The 6,000-nt window shown below is 48.0% G+C and overlaps 1 protein-coding gene across 6 annotated transcripts in view; it reads left to right on the top strand.

Moving 5' to 3' along the window:
* Positions 1-6,000, top strand: part of znf536 (zinc finger protein 536) — a 172,656-nt gene that overhangs the window by 156,823 nt on the left and 9,833 nt on the right. The window lies entirely within an intron of this gene.

The raw sequence follows: 6,000 nt of genomic DNA on the forward strand, positions 1-6,000 counted from the left end.
TGACACAGCCAACATACACCGAAACACCACAAGAAAACTTTCCTGCACACAAAGTAATTCTTCTCGTATTCTCCTCTCCCCGTCTTTATTTGGTCTCTCCACATGTTGTGTGTGTGTATGTGTGTGTGTGAGAGAGAGAGAGTGAGAGAGAGAATGGGGGTGGGGGGGGGGGTGAAAGCGACACTGTGCGTAAGTCAGAAAATCTGTATGGAGCGCTTATGTTAGCAGGTATGACTGTCTAAACTTTCGAAAGCCAGAGACACACCACAGCTCATCCCCCAGTGTTCTCCCATCCACCGCTGGTGTGTGTGTGTGTGTGTGTGTGTGTGTGTGTGTGTGTGTGTGTGTGTGTGTACCTATGTCTGTCAGTCATAGCAGTCCTTTATTTGCACATTTATTTATGTCCAGTTGTGTATCATTTATGGACCTTTCTATAGACCAATACTAAGGTAATTCTCCTTATTCCTCTTGTTCTATCCATAAGGAATAATTATTTAATGCATGTGTGCCAAGGATTATATATTTATGGCAAACCTGGTATATTAAGAAATATGGCTTCTGAAAGACAGCTTTTATTAAACAAAATAAAGTGTTTTCCATCCCATTACGTGCACACTGTTCATACCACGGTCGCGCACCGAGTGTCAGAAAGACTCCATATACATTGTGATGGAGTATTTGATCTTTGCCCTCATTGACCTGCTTTGAGTCATTTGAGTCCATTTTCAGCGATGAGACAAGACTGATGTGTCTGTGATGTCATTGGCTGTATGGAGGTGAAAGGTACTTCTAAAGGACCATGTTCCCTCACACCGTCCCCCTTCCTCAGAGAAGGATTTACACGATCCTTCTGTCGCTGACATGGCCCAGTGGCAAAGGATAACTGTCACCCACGGCTCAGAGTGTACTGTGTTAACACATGCACAGTCTCACACTTGTACGACCTCCCCTCTCCCCCCCAACACCCCCTCACCCCCCAGCGGTGGATCTTGTAGGAGTGTTCCCTCAACCCTGGGCCCCATTTATCCTGTTTTACTCTGCTCTCTGTGCGAGTTACTTGTGGTCTCAGAGGGAGGAAACTCGATCTCCTTTAGTCTGATGGGATCCATATTTGGGTTAACTCTCCATCAGGACCCCAGAGAAGGGAGCCGTCCAAGGTCAGTGCCTGACTAATTTTTAAACGGATGAACAACACTAGACCAGATGTAGAGGGGCCTGGTCCCAATAAAATTCACATCCTGCAACAAAAGTAACCGTTTCGCTCTCCTGTCTCCTCTTAGCCCCCCCCCTTGCTTTCCCCGTCTGGTACAAACGTCACGACTCGGAGATGTATGGATCAGCTAAGTCTGAATACCACAATGCGCACACATCCAGCCAGATATACTCTATCATCAACAGACAAGGAGAACCAGGGAGAGAAAAAGAGCGTGACGTCGAGTAGACACAGATACTGTGTCTAGTCGACACTGAACACATCCGGCGTGTATAGGACCTCTCACGGTTCGTACTGGCTTGGTGGCTGGGAGATTCTCCCTGACTGGGGTTCACCCTGACTGGAGGTCAGTGCTGCTGCTGCTCCTCCTCTGCTCTTGGGTTTCCCTCCCTATTTATTTATTTATTTATAAATTTTATTTTTTCCGGGCGTCTCCCACCCGCCTCCCGCCTCCCGCCGCGGCTCGATCTCCATTTCGTCCCGGCACGCTGGCGCCATATTGTGCAGCTGTGCGCGCGTGTGCAAGCACGCGCGTTCGCGGGAGGGGCAGGGGGTGGGGAGTCGGTTGTGCGGGCGTGTGCATGCACGCGATGGATGTGTTTAAGATGACTGCGCGGCGGGGCTGCAGTGCGCCAGCACTTGTAGCCAGGCAGATGGTGACCCGCGCTTGAACCTGTCGTCGCGCTCATTTGTTCAGCTGGCTTTCATTTCGCTCGCAGTTTCCGGGGCGGGCAGCAGCAGCGCACTTCACCCATGTCGCCACCAGAGGGGGCTAGAGACCAGACTATTGGGCGCTTGGCGCTTGGTTCATTGTAGGTCTTGTCTGACCAGTCGCTTGTCGTTCCTTTTCAGTCGTACTGGAAAGCGGGGAACCACGGGGGCGCTGATAAATGCTGATAAATGCTCAGATTACAGGGAGAATAAAAGAGAAGATAAAGTGAGTCTGTAGGTTTCTCTAAATGTTCTCTGTATTGTACATTGGTCATTTGTACGATGATGTGGCTGATTGGCCAATAAGTTGTTTGTTCTAATATCCTCTAAACTGGAGGGGGGGGGGGGGGGGGGGATTATTTTTTTCCAAAGAACTGGCAAATAGAAACCCTTTGTGAATTCTTTCCATGCAGAAAGAGACTTTGTCTATACAACTGCACTTTTGTTGCTTTTCTGTGCCATTTGATCTTATCAGCCTGGCATTGTTATGCACATAGTGCACACACACATACACACACACACACACACACACACACACACTCACTCACTCATACATTTACATATATACATGTACCCATAGACGGTCTGTCAGTATGAATGGACCCTTGGTGAATGCCACACACCCAGTGTGACCACATGCGTTGCCACTGCCTACAGAAGCAAAGAGTCCCCCCTGGTCTTTCTCACATACACTCTGCATGCATGTTTTTATGTGTGTGTTTGTGTTTTCGTACCTTGTCAGAGCAAAACAGGGGTAGTCACCTTGTCTGGGCTACCTTGCTGGAGCAAGCTTTTTAAAATTATTATTTACAAAAGCTACCAGTTTTTTAAAGATAAAATAGCAACAAAAACAAAAACAACCCCCCCCCCACACACACACACACACACATTTTCTCTTTGTGTACTAAAGTTAAGGTACGGCTTAGGTTAAGGGCCAGGCTTGGAAAATTACATAAAAAAATATGCACTTGCATGTGTATGAGGATATAGTGTAAGTGTAAGCGCATGTGCGTGTGTGTGTGATTTTAAGTGCATTTGTGACTGTGTGTCTATATCTGTGTCATAGAGAGTGAAAGGAAATGTTTGTGTGTGTGTGTGTATGCGAGTGTGTATGTGTGTGTGTGTGTGTGTGCGCGCGCTTATGTGTGCATGCCTGTGTGTGTGCGTGCGTACGTGCATGTGTGTGTGTGTGCATGAGTGTGTGTGTTTGTGCTTGCATGTGTTTGTGTGTGTGTGTGCGTGTGTGTGTGTGCGTGTGTCTGTGTGTGTGCATGTGTCTGTGTGTGTGCGTGTGAGTGTGTGTGTGTGTGTCTGTGTGTGTGTGTGCGTGTGTCTGTGTGTGCATGTGTCTGTGTGTGTGTGTGTGTGTGTGCGTGTGTGTGTATGCGTGCGTGTGTGTCTGTGTGTGTATGTGTGTGTCTGTGTGTGTGTGTGCGTGTGTCTGTGTGTGTCTCTATGTGTGTGTGTGTGTGCGTGCGTGTGTGTGTGAGTGTGTGCGTGTGTCTGTGTGTGTGTTTGTGTGTCTGTGTATGTGTGTGTGTGCGTGCGTGTGTGTGTGTGTGTGCGTGTGTGTGCACGTGTCTGTGTGTGTGCATGTGTCTGTGAGTGTGTGTGCGTGTGTGTGTCTGTGTGTGTGTGTGTGCATGCGTGTGTGTGTATCTGTGTGTGTGTGCGTGCGTGTGTGTGTGTGTCAGTGTGTGTCTGTGTGTGTGTGTGTGTGTGTGTGTGCGCGTGTGTCTGTGGTTGTGCATGTGTCTATGTGTGTGCGTGTGAGTGTGTGTGTGTGTGCGTGCGTGTGTGTCTGTGTGTGTGTGTATGTGTATGTGTGTGCGCGTGCGTGTGTGTCTGTGCGTATGTGTCTGTGTGTGTGTGTGTGTGTCTGTGTGCGTGCGTGTGTGTGTGTGTGTGTGAGTATGTGTATGTGTGTGTCTGTGTCTGTGTGTGTGTGTGTGTGCTCTCAGGCTTATGAATCGATGATCATGTGGTATAAGGGAGATAGATGGCAGTGAGCTCCATCTTGTCTCCTCTAATTGTAAAATATTAGTTACATTAGAGTGAGTGCAGTGATTAATGGAACTTATTTGGAGGTGGCCGTCTCCTGGTCCACCCCGTCCAAAGTCCTCTCCCCGACTTCTCCGAAAATTGAGTGATTTCACTTACAGCAGACAAATAGGGCTTAGACGGGGAGAAAAGTAGGAAGGGGAAAGCTGGAAGTGCGAGCACAATGAAAAATGAAGAAAGAAAGAGAAAGATTGCGGATTGAGAGGGAAAGCAGAACGTGTAACAGAGAGGCCACTGTTGGCTGAAAACGCAGCCCGGCTTGGCCAGTGGCATATTTCACACCGCTGCAAGTGTAACTCCAACACTCAATGTTATGAATGTTTTTTGGTTTTTTTTTTCTAATCTGTTCCCTTCCTGTTGATACTCTCCTGACACACACACACGATGGCATTCAGTTAATCGTATCAGTGATCCCCCCGTGATAGGGTAGGCAAAGCACTGTTTCCTGTTACAGCAGACTGGATTCTGTTGCCTAGAAGCAGAGCAGGGGCGTGGCCTCTGATGCAGAGGGAGGAGAACAGAAGTTAAGGCCCCACCCCCCATGCGAGCAGAGAGCCTGTCATTGTGCTAATGTAACACGAACAGTTCATGCTGACCTGACCCGAGACACTAGCCATATCTCCCAGAAACACACACACGCACACACGCACACTAGACACATGACTTCATCATTGTTTATATCTTCATATCTTCCTCTGTGCCCAGTGAAAAGAAGGATACGTGGACCGGTGTTGTTTAGTGAGTTTTAATTGGCTGGAAGACCTTGAGGAGCTCCTGGTATCTGCAGAGGGGCAAGTTGACACTCTGTCTCTCTCAGAATCTCTCTTTCTTTGCTCAGCTGTGAAGGACATACGTGTGTGTGTGTGTGTGTGTGTCTTTAGGATGTACAGCATCCTTATGCTTAATGCACACTCAAGTTCTTTTTTGTTTCTTCTTTTTTTTCTGGATGACCTATCTTGGGATATTTGTTTATAATTTGCAGTGTCATAAGTCATGACCTCTTTTTTGACCATGTTTCCAGAGGGCAAGACTGCCTGCCCCCAAATCCCAGTCCACCTACACACCTACACACACACACACACACACACACACACACACACACACACACACACACACACACACACACACACACACACACACACACACACACACTTACTTGCAGGCATCCATCATATGTCTACAGTGATAGGTCAGCAGTAGAATGTGCAGCTCTGAGCTCTGCAGGGAGTGAAAAGGAAGAAAGCACGGCTAGAGATGAGTACTTCTGAACTCTGCATCCCCAGACTGCATGCGCACACACACACAGCAGCAGCTGACATGTTACTCTCATCACATGACGAATATACTTCTGTTTACCCATGAGCCTGAGTAACTCTCAACCAATCACTGCACTGAACCCAGGTCCAATTGGAGGCCCTAGTGGGGCCTCCCTGGTTGCAGCGGAGCTGATGTGCTGAGGAATAAGGTTCCCTGTAAGCATTCTCATATACTCGCCCTGATGGAACTCTAAGACACGGCATGTGCACTGTACACCGTGGGCACACTGGTGTAAGCTGAAATGAAGAGAACTTCATTCAGCCACAGAGAGAGAGAGAGAGAGAGAGAGAGAGAGAGAGAGAGAGAGAGAGAGAGAGAGAGAGAGAGAGAGAGAGAGAGAGAGAGAAATAAAGAAAACACCGTTGGTAAGAAAAGGATGAGAAAATACTGAGGAGAGACTCTGAGCTCTTGTTAACAGGTCCTTCTGGTGCAGCAATTAATGATCTAGCTCAGCATTTAGCATGGGAGCCGATTCCCTCAGCGAGGCTTTTGGAGATTTCTTTTGATACATTCCCCCCACCCCCCTTTCCCGTGTATATTCCTATGAGTTATTTGCATGTTGGTTTTCCAGTTAACCACTGAGCGAGACCTCTCCACTAATTCCCCAATCCGCAGCGCAGTTTTCGCGAGAGCGGCGTGCAGCACAAAAGCTACAAATAAAGGAATGAAATCAAAATAAAAGGAAATCAGTTCCCAGT

The sequence above is a fragment of the Electrophorus electricus genome, chromosome 23 (assembly GCF_041902795.1).
Source record: "Electrophorus electricus isolate QZ-2024a chromosome 23, ASM4190279v1, whole genome shotgun sequence".
NCBI lineage: Eukaryota > Metazoa > Chordata > Actinopteri > Gymnotiformes > Gymnotidae > Electrophorus > Electrophorus electricus.